The following is a 19,404-nucleotide window of genomic DNA, read 5'->3' on the forward strand; positions in this document are numbered from 1 at the left end:
GCACAAAAACAGACACATAGACCAGTGGAACAGAGTAGAGAGAGTCCAGATATGGATCCTCAACTCTATGGCCAAATAATCTTTGTCAAAGCACAAAAAAATATACATTGGAAAAAAAAGTCTCTTCAATAAATGGTGCTGGAAAAATTGGGCAGCTATGTGTAGAGGAATGAAACCCGACCATTCTCTTACACCATACACAAAGATAAACTCAAAATGGATAAAAGACCTCAATATGAGGCAGGAATCTATCAAAATCCTAGAGAAGAACATAGGCAGTAACCCTCTTCTACATTACCCACAGCAATTTCTTTCAAGATATGTCTCCAAAAGCAAAGAAAACAAAACTGAAAATTAACTTTTGGAACTTCATCAAGATCAAAAGCTTCTGCACAGCAAAGGAAATAGTCAACAAAACCAAGAGGCAACCCACAGAATGGGAGAAGACATTCGCAAATGACACTACAGACAACGGGCTGATACCCAAGATCTACGAAGAACTCCTCAAAATCAACACTCAAAAAACAGATTATCACATCAAGAAATGTGCAGAAGACATAAACAGACACTTTGCCAAAGGAGACATATAAATGGCTAACAGATATATGAAAAAATGTTCATTATCATTAGCCATCAGGGAGATTCAAATCAAAACCACAATGAGATACCACCTTACACCAGTTAGAATGGCCAAAATTAACAAGACAAGAAACAAGTGTTAGAGAGGATGTGGAGAAAGGGGAACCTTATAAACTGTTGGTAGGAATGCAAGTTGGTGCAGCCACTTTGGAAAACAGTGTGGAGATTCCTTAAGAAATTAAAAATAGAAGCTACCTTATGACCCTGCAATTGATTTGGTATTTACCCCAAAGATACAGATGCAGGGAAAAGAAGGACCATCTGTACCCCAATGTTCATAGCAGTTATGGCCACAGTTGCCAAACTGTGGAAAGAACCAAGATGCCCTTCAATGGATGAATGGATAAAGATATGGTCCGTATATACAATGGAGTATTATGCCTCCATCAGAAAGGATGAATACCCAGCTTTTATATCAACATGGATGGGACTGGAAGAGATTATGCTGCGTGAAATAAGTCAAGCAGAGAGAGTCAAATATCATATGGTTTCACTTACTTGTGGAGCATAAGGAATAACATGGAGGACACTGGGAGATGGAGAGGAGAAGTGAGATGGAGGGAATTAGAGGGGGAGACAAACCATGAGAGACTGTGGACTCTGAGAAACAAACTGAGGGTTTTGGAGGGGAGGAGGTGGGGGGATGGGTGAGCCTGGTGGTGGGTATTGTGGAGGGCACGTATTGCATGGAGCACTAGGTGTGGTGCATAAACAATAAATTTTGGAACACTGAAAAGAAATAAAATAAAATGAAAAAAAAAAGAACATCATAAGGAAGACAAAATACTGTTATAGTACTGTACTGTATTTATAAAAAAAAAAATCCACATTTAAGTGGACTTGCTCAACTCAAACCTGTGTTGTTCAAGGGTCAACTGAATTACAGGCATTCACATGTTAGAGAATCCAGCCATCATTTCCCTTATGAGGCCATCTCTTCTGTGGTCTAGCCCTAATCCCTTCCCAATTCCCATAAAAATGCAGTTTTCACAAACATTTTCTTCTAAATTCTCCAGCATCATCCTTTTTAAATATTATATATGGAATGGTACCCAATATTTTAGCCATGATCTCATCACTGAGACATACAGTGGGACTCTTGCTTTCATGCATCTCTTCCTTTTATTTAAATAAATAATATCTGAAATTACATTAAATATACAACATAGTAAAAGCTACATCATAATTTGACTCACAATAAGCTTATCAACTAGAGCTTTGGCAAGAAGCTTAAAGTGAGAAGGCTATGCCTTTTCCTAATCTGTAATGCAGTTGATTTTTTTTTAACCTAACTGTAGTATTTTATATTTACTCCCAAATAAATTATATATGGTTCATCATTTCAACTTAGTCCTCTCTCCTTGGATTCTGACTCTCATTCAGTGTATTGGCTTTCCCTTCTGGCTTCCTATAATTCCAAAATATAATCAATGAGTTATAGCTCATTCCAGTCATTGATAGAAACCCAGAACATAGAGGTCTGAACCTAGAAATACCTCACAGAGAAAAAATTCAAAGCCAATACTAACACATTAGCCAATACTCTTTGAATATATATTTAGTTAATGCTGAACCCAAGTAATTCTATACATTTAGCCATCTTCAATTCAATCTATTAAATACTTGTGCAGTATCTATGTCTACTATGTGCCAGAAATACAAACACAATAGAGTCTGTTCTCTACCCTTAAAAGGTTCACAGTCTAATTGGGAAATAATCACACAGGCAATTCAACCATTCCCTATCATGGGTGCTATCACACCAGTGGACTTGGAGTCCCAAAGAAGCCCAAGAAAGAGTACTGGACGGTATGTGAGGCTGCTGAGGAAAAGTTAAAAAAAAAAAAATGGAGACGTTCTTCCTTCCCCCTTCCAAGTTTTACCTAAATTAAGTTTCAAGAATGTAAAAAGGTAGAGCCTTTTACTGTCATCCTGCCAGTAAGGGTGGTGAAGGGAAGACTGATTATATTTAGGTCTACCCAAGTAGAGGTCCATCTACACAACAACCTCCCCTCTAGGTCCTTGGTTCCCCATCCTTCAGCTCTGAGGCTTGTGTCATAGGTCCCAGCAGGGGGGTTGCCTACATAGGATGAGGCATACAAGACACAGAGAGGCATCATTCATGCCAGGCTATCAGTGGACCATGGTGCTACTGAAGGGAAATCATAAAGGTCAATGGAAAAGTCAAGAATCATAATGCCATGTGGTAGGTGTGGTAGGATGCTCAGTAACTCTAGCCTCCTCATCTCAGGCCTCTACTCTTTAGTATCTAGTCCCTATGAGGAAAGCTTGTATTTTTATATAGCAAAGTATTCTTCCAAACCTTTTTTTCTAGCCAACAGTCCTTTCTGTTTCCCTGAAGACTTAGACTTTCCAAACCCAAATTCAGGAACAAACTATTTTTTCTGCTGCTTTTTTGATGTCCCATCACTTATTTAAAGTGATATTGTAGACATCCTAACTGACTCAAGGAGGGCCAGTGTTGGAAAAGAAAAAAGGAAATGTTGGTTAGTATTCCAGTATTATTCTGCCTCGGGTGAGTAGGCAATCATGAACAGATGAGGAGAGAAAGAGCTTCTAAACGGAGAGTACAGCATGTGCAAAATACACAAGAAAGCACAGCTTATGAGCAATTTGTCCAGTATCTTACTAAAATGCGGGTATTTTCCATCTAGTACATTCCCCTAATCAAATCTTTCAATGACAAGCCTGAACAAAGGAAATCAGATTAGTCTAGCTAGACTTTATTTGGAACTCATTGTTTTCAATAATTTTATCTTCTTTTCCAGAGCACTCACAATCCATCTCTAAATACTCTGTTCCTGAATTCAACTAGAGATTAATGTCACTTTCATTGATGTGTTCTTTTCAGAATTCATCTTTTTCCCCTTTTCAAAAAACTGGTGATTTACCCATTTTGATCATCCAGCACCTTTTTCATTCTTGGAAAGTCTACAAAAATAATAATAATAGTAATAGTAATAAAAGGAAATTTTAACACATTCCTTGGGCACTTCCTATGTTGCAGGCACTGTCCTAAAATATTTGCACATATTAAATTCTGGGAGATAATCACGCCTTCCTGCCCTTTCCAACTTGAAGATCATTTCCTTTTTGTAAAACACAGAAGCAAATAGACACTGAATCACTACCTGCTTTTTATCAGTCAACCATAAACCATCTGCCCAAGCCATGATCCCATCCCTTCCTTGTTCTTTTTGCTTTAAATATGGATAAATGAAACCCTCTGTTTTCTATAACAAACATTTCACTAGCTGCACTGATTCTTCATACTTTTGTCAATATTATCCTTGCAAGTTTGTTCTACTCTTTGGTATCCACCCTTAAAATGCATCACTATTTCTGTCTTCCACAAACATACTCTTTTCCAAAGTCTGAACCTACATGTCCATTATGAGAAGGAAATGGTTCCATTAATTATGCCACATTCATGACATAAAATCATTTGCAACCATTAAAAAAAATGAAATAACTCGCTGTTCTGACATAGCAAAATATCTACGATATTTTGTTGGATGAGGAAAACAAGTCATTAAACAATACATGTGCAATCTTGTTTGAGTTTTTTTTTTTTTAAGATCTACAATTATCCTCTACTTTTCAAAAGCTTGTGTTATGTCACTTGGCTTTTACAAAAAACCTATATTAGAACTGTGTTTGTTGAATGAAAGGAATCAGAAGAGCATTCATTTTTACGGAGAAAGGTAGAAAGTGAAAATAGCAGTCAGTGTCTGTTTTTGCAGTGGACCACTACAGAGGCAGCACATACCCCACACACGCCAGAATGGCACCACCACCAAGCTTCTTCCCAGGGAACTACACGCAGCATCTCACTGTCAGCCACCACTGCTCTGAACTGCGTTTGTGAGCATCTATGCTTTATCTCAATTTATCAGGAAAGTCTGAAAGACGTTATTTTGGGAAGAGCACTCAAAATTTTTTCCATGTGAATTAATGGTAATTGTTTCTTTGCTTTATACCATTTTTGGCTTACAGAAGATTTTATAGAAATGCTCTACTTTGGGATAGTGGGAGAAGCTTATATTACTAAGGAAAGTATTTTAAAAATATTACATCATTAAATTTCTAATTTCTTCTTTAAAACTCTGACCTCTTGTAGACTTGAACTGTCAAGACTACGTCATTCATGAGGTTCCTCTTGCCAGTACTGGAGGTGAGTACTTAATATCTTTAGTAAAATAATAGGATTGAAAGCCAGATTTGATGGATTACTTACTAGTGTTTCATGGAAGGAAGGTCCAGACAGGATGAGAGAAGGACAATTCCAACAATGCTAGACTAGGGAATTATGAGAAGAAGAGAGCCGGAAGTCCACTGAACTGATAGAACTAAGAGCTCAGACAACTTGGTTCAAGTTTTCATCTGAAAACTTGAGTCTGGGGAAGAAAAAATGACTTCTAAAAGTCAAAAGGAAATACCAAGTTTAAAGGATTCTTACTGTGCTCCCCATTTTGAATTCCATGAGGAGACTACTGTACAGGAGACCTTGAGTCACTCTAGTGGGGTCAGCATAGTCAAGAGGGTGGAGTAATACAGTGGGAGAAAGGGAAGAGGGAGGGAAAGAGATACAGGAAGGGTGGGAGGGAAATCTAGTTTAAATTCCCTAGTTCTCATGACGCAAGGACCCTCTGAATGAAGGTTGGTCTCATGAGCTTGCCTACTGTGACGAAGAGTAGGGTTAACTCTACAGCCAAGTTTTCACTCAGGGTCTCGACAGAGGATATGGCAGTGATGTGAAAGTGCCAATAGCATGTCCCACAGCCAGGAAGACACTGAGCTGGACAAAGTAACTGCTTGGCCTGAAAAGACTAGATCATGAGTTACACATGCCACCAATTTTTAGATACCAGGAAGACAAGTGACATTAATTCAAAACCCAGTAAATCATCTGAAAGACTTTATCCATTCCCTGCCTGTGAGGTCAGCTAGGCCACTTTCCTCCTCTTATCCCACTTCAGTGAGGATGTGGAAGAGAAGTTGAGGGCAGACACCTTCTCACCCATCTGTGTTTGGAGAGGGTGACCAACCATCCCAGTTTGCCTGGAACTGTCCTGGTTTTAGCACTGAAGGTCCCACTGTTTTGGGTTCCTGGACTCAATCCCAATGTGTATGAGTAGGGATGGGGGTCACACACACACAACAAGCAGTGCTCTGACACCAGTCCTGCTATTCAACTCAGTTCTGGCACTACCTACCCAAAGATAGCATCAGATTCCACAGGTAAAGGATTCAGTCTTATAAGACTCCCCCCACCAAAATAGATACCCATTATAAGCCCAAATTATTACTTGTGCTTCTGACCAACTGGCTATACACCAGAGGTTCCAACAATACCCTTCAACTCAGATGCCAATTACAAGTACAGGTTGTTACCTATACTGAAGACCTACTGACTGTAAATCAGAACTTCCCAAGACCCCCCCCCCCTCCTCAGGTTCAACTACTTTGCTGAAGTGGTTCAAGGAACCCAGAGAAACATTTTACTTACTAGATTACTGATTTATTATAAAAAGACAGAACTCAGGAACAGCCACATGGAGGAGATGCATAAGGCAAGGTATGGGGAAGGGGTACAGAGCTTGCATGGCTTCTCCAGAATTGTCACTTTCCCAGCATTTCCCGCGTTTACCAACCAGGAAGCTCTCTGAAGCCTGTCCTTTGAGTTTTGATGGAGTCTTCGTTAGAGAATTACAAATGATTTAAATCACTGCCCACTGGCCACTGGTTCAACCTCCACTCCCTCTCCCCTCACTCTAATCAAGTGGCTGGTTCCTATAACCAGCCCCCACCCACAGGTAACCTAAGGGCTTTCCATAAGTCGTCTCGTTAACATAACAAAAGATACCTTATCACTCTTATGACAGAAAATTCCAAAGGTTTTTGCAGCTCTTTGCCAAGAACTGGTCAAAGACCAAATATATATTTCATATCTTAAATCACAATGTCATACCCACATATCCAGAAACTCCTCAGTCCTGGCAAAACTGAAATGATTGATTACCCTGCTATAGAAGGATATATTTATGTATTTGTGTGGAGAATAGGTCTGCAAGAATACACACCAAAATATTAGCTGCATTACCTCTCAGTGGATGACCAGAGTGTAGTGCGCAGAAGCTGAAGAGAAATTTATACAGTAATATATGTTCTTTTTGTGAGAAATGAAATCCAAACACAGAGATGCCCATGAAGTAACCCTACCACTACTTTCTTTTCAAAGGAATAACATGTAACCTCAATGTCAGCCTTTTCTCTGTTCTGGACTCCCCTGTTGCTCTTAACCATCTTTTATCTGGACTATTTGAAACATACCACTCTTAGAGCCCCAGATGCCCGACTTTGATCACCATTTGCTTTCCATCACTATTATAAATACTGTTGTTAATTTTCTTCCAAGTTGTCCTTTACTTCTACTTCAATTATTTTGGCCAGAGCTAAGACTAAAATTAGAAATCTCCCTTCACTGTTTCATATTTCCAGAGATGAAATCCTCAAAAGGATAAGTCAAGAACACACCAAATATCAGTGAAGCCTTTTAATAGCAAACATGCTGAATGAAACAACAAAGAAAAATGTGAAAAATTTTAAATTTCCTTTGGCCTGAAAGAACACTTCTGAAATCACAAGCAAGGCTCAAACTTGGGGGAAAATATTTTCCAAAAAATTTATGAATATGTTCTACAATAATGGGAATATAGGACTATACTCAAGAAATCTAGATTCTAGTCTCAGGTATGTTGTTTACTGTCTATGTGACCTCAAACAAACCACTTAATTTCTCTGGAACTCATATTCTTCATCTGGAAAATATAGATCTTCATATTTCTAAAATATCCAGAGTATTACTGTTAAAAATCTCATGAGATCACATAAAAACACTTCAGAAATGATATTTTCATATAAGACATGATCATATTGTTGTTTCTCTTTCATATATCATCCTCCTCTATATTAGGTTTCTGAGTATTTGTCTCCCTCCTTTCCTTAAGCCACTAAATACTTAATAATAAGTTCCTATATTCTAATAAATAAATTGTTTTGGTTCTATAAGGTGACCTTTTTCCCCCAAGGAGATTACCTTATACTATAAATCACAATCTAGAAAAACAAATTCTGTTTCCAGGAGTTATGAACTGAATGTTTGTGTCCTGCCAAAATTCAAATGCTGAAATCCTACCCCTCAATGTCATGATATTAAGAGGTAGGACCTCTAAGAGGTAATAAGGATTAGACAGAGGTTAGAGCCCTCATGAATGGCATTTGTGTCTTTATAAAAGTCACGAGAAAACTTGTTTCCCCTGTCTGTGTCCACCAGGGGAAGACACAGAAAGCTAGCAGTCTACAGCCTGGAAGAAGGCCCCTCAGTGGAACCCACTCAGGCTAGCACTCGGATCTCAGACTTCTAACCTCCAGAATTGTGAGAACTACATTTCTGTTGTTTATAAGCCACCCAGGCCGGGTTATTTTGTTATAGCAGCCCAAATGAACTAAGACACAAGGTGTACGCACCTTACATCCTTTCTTCTCTTCCAAAGTTGTGACCTAGCTAGGACTACAAATGCTAAATCCATCCAAGGTCTTTGGTTTTCTACTCAAAGCCTTGTGCTGTGTGTGTGAGATACATATATATCACATGATACATATATCATATACATCCCAGTGTATTCTAGGAACAGCATACCCCCACATGGATTAGAACCAAAGGCTATGAACTTAATGAGTTTGATCACTCTATGTAGGATCTTTCTGACTTCAACAACTCTATCCAAACCCCTCTGCCTCTCTTTCTCTCTCCTCCCTTCTATCCTCCCTCCCTCCTACATCCATGCAGATAAACACCATCAAGGATAATTCTGTCTTAGTGCTCTTTTAGGAAGCATAAGGAGAAAAAAACACTGAAAAAGCAGCCAGATTCCAACATTAGACTTCTGTAGATTTAGCATCATTCATAGAAAGTCACAGTGGTCCCTGAAAAAACCTGGAAAGTACTTGAACATCTAGATTTCCTTAAGTTCAAGGCTGAATTCATATTCATACCATACCATCAACCTGTAAGCAACCATCTGGATCACAGGCTAACTTCTTAGAAGAATTTAGGAGGCATATAAGGGTTTGCTTTCCAAACCCAAGCCAAGAGTAGGATAATATAGCTACAACAAGGAATTAAACTAGTGAATTTAGAAATAACATGTTTACCAATTTAGAGATGATCAATTCAAATCATAAAAGAAATTACCACACCCAGCGGGTTAACCTTGCCCAGGGATTACATGCCCTATATTCAATCCCTCTTTGTTTTCTAATGTTTTATGATACAGTAGGTCTTAACCCTGAGGTCTGCAAATGAGATAACAGTCACACACTAAACATCATAATTAAAGATAATAATAATAGCTAGTATTTATTTACCAGTCCCAAGGGAGGGTATAGCAAAGAAGCCACGCCATATGTAAGTTAAAGGAGGGTCCTCATCAAAAGCCAACCATGTACAAGAACATTAAATACTGTCTCAATTAAATTTCTCAACAATCCTTTAAGATAGGAATTACGATTATATAAATCAAACAGAGGATAGGTAAGCCACCCTGAATTAGCTATTATTCCTCATTTTCTGGAGAAGCAAAATGAGGTCTGCACAAGTAATTTGCTCAAAATATATTCACTAAGTGGGTGGCAAAATAGAATTTCATAGCCAAGTTGTGGGGACTCTGAGCCAGAACACCTAACCATTCTCAGATTATCATAAAACAGGGCATGGCACAAGAAAGGGTAGCAAGTCCTCCATTTTTTAAAATATTTTATTTATTTATTTGACAGACAAAGATCACAAGTAGGCAGAGAGGCAGGCAGAGAGAAAGAGGAAGGGAAGCAGGCTCCCACTGAGCAGAGAGCCCGATGCAGGGCTTGATCCCAGGACTCGGGGATCATGACCCGAGCCAAAGGCAGAGGCTTTTAACCTACTGAGCCATCCAGGCACCCCAAGCCCTCCATTTTTAAGAAGTTATGGAATAAGACCAAAATCAAACATGGACAAAGTTGTCCATAACCTCACATGCTGTCAACTCTAGGATCAGCAATAGCACTGACAAGATGAGCAAAGGAAAAGAGTAATATTATTTATGTAATAGTACTAGGCAAGACAATATATAATTTGATTAAATGATATATAGGAAATCATTATATAGCACGTACCAAGTTTTACACATTATGTGTCACACATTATGTATTACAGTATCGAAATCCAGCCAAAGACTGTGATATGCAAGGCTCACAGATGGCAATCTCTGGCCCTTCTGTCTTCAGACAGAAGATAGACCAAACAGAATTGGAAGTTAGGTTTTCATCTTTTCCACTATTACTGAGCAATACAGGTGTCACATAAGCCCATCTCCGTGAACTCATACATGGCTTAAATGTGCTTAATTAAAGTAAGAGATATAAACACAATAAAATTTGTTAATCAACCACCTCATATGACTGACGTTTGGGGAAAGACTAAACAGACATGAATAAAAAAGCCAAACACATAAAACTGAAAACACTGTAGCCATGGCAGAGACACAACAACTTTCTAGCATCGGGGCCTGCAAGGTTTTCATCTTTTCCACTATAACTGAGCAATACAGGTGTCACATAAGCCCATCTCTGTGAACTCATACATGGCTTAAATGTGCTTAATTAAAGTAAGAGATATAAACACAATAAAATTTGTTAATCAACCACCTCATATGACTGACGTTTGGGGAAAGACTAAACAGACACGAATAAAAAAGCCAAACATACATAAAACTGAAAACACTGTAGCCATGGCAGAAGACACAACAACTTTCTAGCATCGGGGCCTGAAAGCCCCAGGGTAGGGCTTTACCAGGTGCGGTAGGGAAACAGCACACCTGTTTGAAGAACGGCTCTACCTAGTTCATCAGTCTTGCTTTCCACCAGCTTCCTCAGACTTCTTTTTATCAACACTTTAACAACTACTACTTCAACATTTAATCATTAATTAGAAAAAGTTGTGAGAGAAGAACTTGGTAAACTTAATAACTTTTTCTGCTTTGATACTTCACTTCATTGGATAAGTTTTTAAGTGGAAATACGATTCCTGACAAAAGCAGCATAGGTGAGCTAGTGGAAACACCTTTGAATGGCCCGTGACCTGCTTTCTGTGGCATGGGGGATGGGCAGGGAGTTGGGAAGGTGAGCTCCATCTGGGAATAAACAACACTGATACTTTGAACCACATGCTTATCTTGAGTTACAATACCAGAAGAGGAGTAGGAACAAGACAGTAATTCCTCAGTTTCTCCATCAACCAAGAAGATATGAACAGACTGTGTAAGAAGATAACCTAACATAGAGATAGCTTCCCCTTCACAGACTGGCCCAGCCTGCGCATCTACTGTCAGCAGCTACCACTATTCTATGTTACAGTTACCATAAAAATGCCCCAGCATGTCATATTCTCTCATTTTCTCCTGGATACCTTTATTTACATTTTTATCTAAAAAAATTCTAACTCACCTTTTGAGCCAAGGCTCAACTACTATTTCCTCTATTACAGAACTCTCCTCCATACTTCCACTGGTCCTTGTACCTACACTGCTTATAGCATTTACCATATAACATTACATAGACTTGTAGGCCTCTGGATTCAGATGGCACACAGATGGTACACAGACACAATCAAAGATAATTTTGTCTGAATGCTTGGCTTAAAAACACATAGATAAAGGCATTGAAAAAGCAGCCAAATCTTACACAAGACTTCTGGGAATTTAGCATCATTCACAGAAACTGGTGTTCCACAAAAAGAAGAGGAGAATCAACATTTGTTCATCTGTTAGATGTGGTCAAGTACCAAGACAAGCCCTTATTCATTTTGTACACTCAGCACTGGACCTGCTGCTTTGTATACACAGGCTGTTCAATAAGTATGGGCTGGATGCACTTTCAGAGATGAAGTTAAGGGTCATGATGTTCCTCTAAACTATGTTCTGACAGTCTTCCCAAAAAAGAAGACGTGAGGCAAACTTATTGCTGACATGCCTTGGGTCATTGCTTAATAACTGGAATTACTTTGCTTAAGTTTTATAAGAGGATAGAACACCATTCAGAAACAACATGCCATTTCCCAGAAGCAAACTGATGCTCACTAAGCAGTGAACTTTTTAGACTGACTTTTGTAGAGATAAGGCTTCCTAGCTCTTAAAAGAAATTGTTCTCGTGACTTTTTTAATAGAATTTGATCTATTAAAGCTGAACCAAGAGCTGTTGGCTTTGGAATGAGTAGATATATGTAATTCCCAGCAATGTCATTATATTGTCCCTTAAAGTAGATGACCAAGAGACAGAGCTTGAGTTATTATGCAGGCAGCAGGAAATACTGAAAGTGATAGATTTCTTTATCTTCAGTGATAATAATAATGATGATGATCATGTCCTGGACTGCATCCCACAGAATGGCAAATGGATTTCTGGGTCCTCTCTAAAGATTTTTAGGTTGAAGCAGAAAAATGAAATATGATGCTATCTGCATGATAGTTAGAGAAATATTACTTAGGACAAAAGCATTAGTTAAAAGACCAATTTTCTAGACCCTTGTTTTTCTCTTCCAAGTTGATCCTGCTCTTAGGTGTCAGGAAATCTCTGAGTTTTATTTATGAGAGTCATGCTTTAATATCCCCAGGCTTTAAGTTCCTCCATGGTCACCCCTGGCCTCACCTTCACTCGAGAATAAAGAGAAGCAAATTACCTCTGTGCTTGAAATCGGTGAATATATCCACCAAAAAGGCACAGCTCAGCTTCAGTACGGTCCCTTTCTTTCAGAGTATAGACTCATGTATTCTAAACAGTTAACTATGACTGAATAATGCTATATACTAAAATTTTTAAGTGTCTTTCCAAGAAAGATGCTATGGTGCTGTCTTCCTTTTGTCTCCAAACACAGACTATCTTCTCTACAATTTACCCTTATTCACAATTTTCTCCCCAGAGCTATGAAAAGACGAGCCATCAGGACTTGAATTAGCTGTCAGGAATCCCCAGTTGTAATCCAGTCCTACTACCCAGCTAGTAAACCCTTTAATATTTGAATAGCACTTTCAAGTTTTATGAAGCCATTGTTTAATTTGGTCCTCCCAACAGCCTTAAGAGTCCAGATGAAAACAATTGCCATTTAAGAGATGAAGAAATGTCAGCTTCAAGAGGTTACATATGGGGGAAAGGCTTGAAACTCCAGTATTTGTAATGTCATTGGGGTGAACAAGAGTCACTGTCTACCTTACAAGGCAGAGGTCTGTGATGACCCTGTACTAGTCTATTGTCCCTTTTGCTTTGCCCCCAATAGTACCATATCACTCTAATATATTTGTTCTTTCATACCAACATCTAATTTTTATAATTTTAGATAGCCCAATCTGATTTATTTATTTATTTTGGGGGGGGCATCCCTATACTTGTTATGCAGACCTACCTACTGGTGCTAGATATGGGTTAAGTACTGATGATTTTAAAACCAAGAATCCAGATGGAAGCTTTCAAATGTTAATTGACCCATGGATATTAACATCCAAGAATTACCAAATGAGAACATCAAGAGAAAAACTTTCAGAACAGCAATAGAGACTGAATTTGGGTCTCGTTAGAACTGTGTGTTGGGAGATGAGGGCTGTTATGGGGATCAGACAGCCGGAACCATAAGAACTGTCACACTATGCAAAGGTCTAACCAATTATTTACACTCAGAATGCCAACAAGTACCCAAGAATTTTGCCGAAGATTCTAGAAGTCATATTTGGCCTCTAAGTGTTCCACATTGCCTCCAGAAGTCCAAGGAGGTCAGGTCAAAGCTGGCGTCAAAGCTCAGTGACAGAGAGCACTGCAGGCACAGCTGGTACTTGACTCAGCCCTTCCAACTCCAATCTTCTTCCCGCTTGGTCATTTTGCGTCTTAGCCTCTCTCAGTCTCTGTTTCCACATCGGCTAAAAAACAGGTTGGAGTAGATACTAAGATCATTACCACCTCAAAATCCAAGATTTCTTTTCCTTCTAGAAGATTCTCAGCCTAGCACAGACCCTTCGCATTTCACCGCAAACATGAAAATTCCCTTCGCTCACCCCACTCTCACTCCTTTCCAACCCAATAAAAAGGACTAAAATGAAACCAAATTTTCCTACTCAGGACTTAACAACAGCTTAAAACTGAAAGTCGCAGTGAGAGATCTCATGTACCAGTTTTATTGCAGACAAAAGATCATTATGTCTGTTTACTTGGGGCTGGACAAGTCTCTCGTTAAAGTTTAACTTCCAAGGAATCAGACAACTTCTATATATCGAACGCCTGAGTTAACATGGTATTTGTTTGGCCACCATTCAAACTCAATTTATTTTCCACTCTTCTCTTTCCCTTTCCAGTGCCACTGTTTCCCTTTTCCACTCTTTCCCTTTTCATTGCCCACTGTTTGAAAAATCCCTTGCATTTCCCCAGTGAGGTCAGCATGCTGATTAGAGACGCCTGGTCACCAGTGGGTCAAGCATGTGTTGCTTCAGAGAGTCACTAATGGCATTTGGAAAAATGGAAAAGAGTAAGTAATAACGGCCATCGATTTTAGGAAAAAGAAATGACAAGACCAAAAAAAAAAAAAAAAAAAAAAGTCAAACCAGGGTAATTGGGCACTAGAAGTGCGTCTCAAGTAAACAGGAACTATAAGGAACATCTGCAACAAAGGGTTCATGTGGCCCTATAGAAGAGGCACTTCCATCGTACCCCAGGACAGGTGAGAGTTTCTAGGGAGAGGCGAGGGGCATGCCATTATTCCTGATCCACAACACGGCTGCTTTGCACCCTGCCACAGGCTCAGTCCAGCTGCGAGACTGTAGCACTTGCCCAACCCTAACCCTCTGCCCATCTGATTTACTCCTCAGAACTTCAACAGCATGTAAATGCTGTTGCAACACTACAGGTGATCCCAGGTGCCTTCATTCCCTTCCTCCACAGCACTTACATCTGTGTCCCTTTGCCATCTCTGGCCCTTAGCTCCCACCACAGAAGTTTCCAACCCACTCCCATCAGTCACAATTTGCATTTGCCGATTTTAGTTCATAGTCAGAACCCTACCATCCACGATTCCTAAGCACACACTGAAAAAAAATCCTAATTAATAAAATGCAACAGCCAAGAATTTGTCCCAGTATTTAATGGTATTCCTTGAGATAAGTATCAATAGGAACAAAACTGTGAAAGAGGAATGCTTGCCAAGGACAAGGCACAGCAGCCATGGAGATGCACCTCTTGGTTTTCCCTTCAAGTGAGAACCTGCAATGAGGAGTGCAGGACAGGGCCCACCTACGGGCCTTGGGCATCTACTGCAGTGTTCAGGCCACAGCCACGTTCTCCCTGAGGTTCCAGAACCTGGCAATTTCTACCCAGTATGGGACTCCTCTAACAAGTAATCAGTGGCTAGATGAGACTTTCTCAGAGTTGCACAGAAGTCTGAGCATCTTCAAACCCACTCCTTGCACAGCTGTCAGACCCACATCACAGTCTGAGACTCTCTGCCAACTCCTACTCCTCTCCTCTTTTATCCCTTGTGGGCTTGGCCACCAAAAAACTCCTTTGCATTTTTAATTTTATCTCTGTATCTGCTTCTTGTAGGTCCCAAACTGACATACAATGAGATGGTGACCCTCTCCAGTGAAGAGAAAACCAGAAAGAATGCAAAGGGACTGACTCATTTACCATTTTATCCTCTGTGCCCAGTAGAATGAACAGGGCATCCATGGGCCAGTCTGCAGAGAAGAATAATGAATAGAGACCACAATGCCATCCCCCAAGACATGGGTTCCCATCTGGTCCCAGGGAGCAAGCCAGCCAGGTCACCAATTTGGAGAGACCCTAAGACCTCTCCAGATCTACCAGTTACTTCCAGGCCCCTTTTTAAAAGGTGTGAAAAACTGTTGATATTTTTCCATGATACCCAGGGGCCATAGAAAAGCTACCATAACAGTTTCAGGCTTTCTTTGTCTAGACACACTGTGTCACTGCTCACTGTCCTCTAGTGACCCCATATTTCTGGTCATGATTTCTATAAGATTTGTCCCCACCTATCGTTCAGGTGTCAGCTCAAATGGAACCTTCTCAGATATAGGTCTTCCAAGGATATCTAACCTCCCATTGTATTCCTCCATCCATTACCCTCTCTTATTTCTTCCTAGAACTTACCATTATCTGAAATTTTCGTAGTAATTTGTTTACTTATTTACTATTTATTTCTTACTCTAGAAAGTACACTTCAGGAGAGCCAAGATGTTGACTGTCTTATTCTCTCCTAAGTCCTTAGATCTTAAAATATGCCAAGCATATATTTCAATGAGTGACAGAAATGGCCCCTGTTTCTACAGAACCTATAACCCATCAGGGAAGTCAAAAACTGAGTAATTGCAGACATTTTACAATCTCATTTGGGAAATCCAAGTCCCAACTCAGAGAGCTATACATTTCCCTGAGTAGCCTCCTTTTCCTTCATTCACTATTATATTTGGCTAAGAAAAAAGTCCATGTGGAAACAACCATACCACTTACCACCCCAAAGGAAATTGCTTTTGGTGATAATCTAAGCCAGTGGTCTAAAAACTTTTTGGTCACTTATCTTTACCAGTAGTCAATTTTTAAACAACTCTCCTAATATGTTTATTTGTAAGTTAAATGTATATACCACAGTGCTAATGTATTATGTGTATTTTAAAACATAAATGAAAATTGAAGTGTAAACAGATGAGACAGAAATAGAAATTCTGTTATTTTCTTTCTCCCCTCCTCTATTTTGGATCATTTTATATATCCCCTAGAATATGTACAGCATATTTTGAATATCACTAAGCAAAGCAATTTTTATCTGGAGTTAAGAGGTTATCAGGGGTTAGAAGTGAGAGAGGGGCTAAGGACAAGAAGGCAACACAGGAGTATCCTTTGGGATGTTAGAATTGTTCTATATCCTGTTTTATGGCAGTAGTAACAAGAATCTACTCAAGTGTTAAAATCCATCAATCTGTACATACCAAAACAATGGATATACTGGATATAATTTTTTTAAGCCTAGGGGCACCTGGGCGGCTCAGTGGGTTAAAGCCTTTGCCTTCAGCTCAGGTCATGATCCCAAGATCCTGGGATCAAGCGCCGCCTTGGGGGGGGGGGGTGTCTCTGCTCAGCAGGGAGCCTGCTTCTCTGCCTACTTGTGATCTCTCTCTCTGTCAAATAAATAAATATTTAAAAAACCTCATTTTTTAAGCCTAAGAAAACAAGTCAACAAAAAAGAATCTAGTATAGAGTTAGACACTAAGCATTTATTTTTCTGAAAAGTGAAAAATCCTGTAAAAACCCACATTTCCATCGTTGCTCTGCTTTTCCCTCCAGAGATCAGAATCACAAGAAAGCCAAGGAAATAATGTAACTTTATAGCCACCTCATTGATCCTTGAACCCTATAGACAACTGTGACAGATGGCAACTACAAAATCTCCCATTCCACATGCTGTCCTGCAATGTGACCTTGCCAGCCCCTCTCATCAAGAGGTGGGGTTCCACTGCCCCTGAATTTAGTCTTAGCTTAAGGACTCACTTATAACTGATAATATACATGAACCTATAGGTTAAGACAGAGAAAGCCATACAGCTTTTGCCCAAGTCTCTTAGGGCATTTTCTCTCAGAATCTAGCCTTATAGTGAGGAAAACCCAAGACACAAAGCCACATAGTCTGGCTTTCTATCTAGTTGATAATCCCAAATGAGGCCAACCTTGAGTCATTACAACCTATAATGGTTATTTTTGTCAACTTGACTAGATCACAAGGTGCCCAAATATCTGGTTAAACATTATTTGAGTATTTCCAGAATAAATAAGCATTTGAACTTGTGGACTGAGTAAAGCAGATGGCCCTCCCCAATGTGGGTGGTTGTCATCCAACCCATCAAGGACCTGAACAGAACAAAAAGGTGGAGGAAGGTTGAACTCACTCTCTGCGTGTTTGAGCTGGGACACAGCATCTCCCCCGTTAGCACTCCTGGTTTTCAAGCCTTCAGATACTTAGATTAGAATCTATGCCACAGGGTCCCCAGCTATCAAACCTTCAAACTACACCACTGGTTTTCCTAGGTCTCTGTCTTGCAGGTGACAGATTGTGGGACTTCTCAGCTTCCATAATCACATGAGCCAATTCCTTATAACAAATTTCATTCAACAGATAAATAAATAGGGGTGCCTTGGTAGCTCAGTTAGTTGGGTATATGCCTTTGGCTTAGGTAGTGATCTCAGGGTCCTGGGATCAAGCCCCATGTCTGGATCCCTGCTCAGTGGGGAGTCTTTTTCCTCTCCCTCTATACCTCTCCCTGCTCATGCTGTCTTTCTCTCTCTCAAATGAATAAATAAAATATTTTTAAAAAATAGACACAAAGATAAAATATCTATCTATCTTTGTATCTACCTATGTACCTACCTAGCCACATAACTACCTACCCTACCCTATTGGTTCTATTTCCTTAGTGCACCCCAACCAATATACATCCCAAGCACGAACTCCTGAGAGTTCCAGCTTCCAGCTATTTGAGTAATCCCAGATATGTGAGTCTTTCCAGTTAAGGCATCAGGTACTGTGAAGTCAAAGCAAGCCAGATCCATTATGTCTGTCTGAATTCCTGACCCAAAGATTCCACAAACATTCTAAAATGGTTATTACAGCATGCTACTAAATTTTGGGATGGTTTGACAGATAGAACTTATGTCCTCTCCACTATCAATTCTGCCCTTTTTCTTAGCAATAAAACCCTGATTTTGTTTGGTGAGCTCTGTTAAAAATATTAAATTTCCTGGCTTTCTTTATAGCAAAGTATGGCCAAGTGATACAATCATAGCCAATGAGAAGCAAAATGAAGTCACTAGTCAGAGTCTCCAAAAATAAATGAAACAAAACAAAACAAAATAAAGTTCTTTTAGGAGAGAGATGAAATTGCTGGTATCTTTGGCCTTTTACTTTTCTTTCTTTTTTTTTTTTTTTCTTTCCTCATTCTTCCAGCCTAGCATGCAGTGATACCAGGAAGAAGGAAGAAGAGGAACCATCATGCCACCACAAGGGTGAAAACCACAGTTTAGAAATGATGGTGCAAAATGAGACACTGATTTCATGATGATTTTGTAGAGACATTAAATAGGACTGAACTTCCCACCTAACACTTCTTGTTATATATAAGAAATAAACTCCTCCGTGATAAAGCAACTTTTAATTAGAGTTTTCTGTTACATGCATGCAGACACACTTGGTACCAAAAATATGATGCAGGAAGTAAGACATTCTACTCTCCTTATCTTAAACTTTTAAATAAACTGATATTTGAGACAATGGAGAATGCATATAAGCAAAATAGATACACAATATGTGGATCTCTTATTTCTTGCCACCCATTTGCATAGAATGTTCAGGATGCCCCATGAATGGAGGATTCCCGCAGAGCCACAAGGAGACATACAAGATGCAAAAGATAAGTGTGTTATAGATAAGATTATATAAGCAGGTCCTATGAGGGACGCACTCATAGCCCCAAAAGACCACTCTTTATATTTAAACCAGAATTTACTTTATTTTTTTAAAGATTTATTTATTTGACAGAGACCAAGAGAGAGAGAGAGAGAGATCACAAGTAGACAGAAAGGCAGGCATGTCGGGGGGAGGGGAGC

The 19,404-nt window shown here is 39.5% G+C and overlaps 1 long non-coding RNA gene across 2 annotated transcripts; it reads left to right on the forward strand.

Moving 5' to 3' along the window:
* The first annotated feature begins 13,502 nt into the window (after window positions 1-13,502).
* Window positions 13,503-18,931, forward strand: LOC309841382. Of its 2 annotated transcripts, none has more exons than XR_014299100.1 (3): window positions 13,503-13,573; window positions 15,334-15,622; window positions 18,746-18,931. It is a non-coding gene; the product is annotated as an uncharacterized lncRNA (long non-coding RNA). The 2 variants fall into 2 exon arrangements; XR_014299101.1 differs by having other exon boundaries at window positions 13,520-13,672.
* The last annotated feature ends 473 nt before the right edge of the window (window positions 18,932-19,404 follow it).

Source organism: Mustela nivalis, assembly GCF_964662115.1.
Source record: "Mustela nivalis genome assembly, chromosome: 9".
NCBI lineage: Eukaryota > Metazoa > Chordata > Mammalia > Carnivora > Mustelidae > Mustela > Mustela nivalis.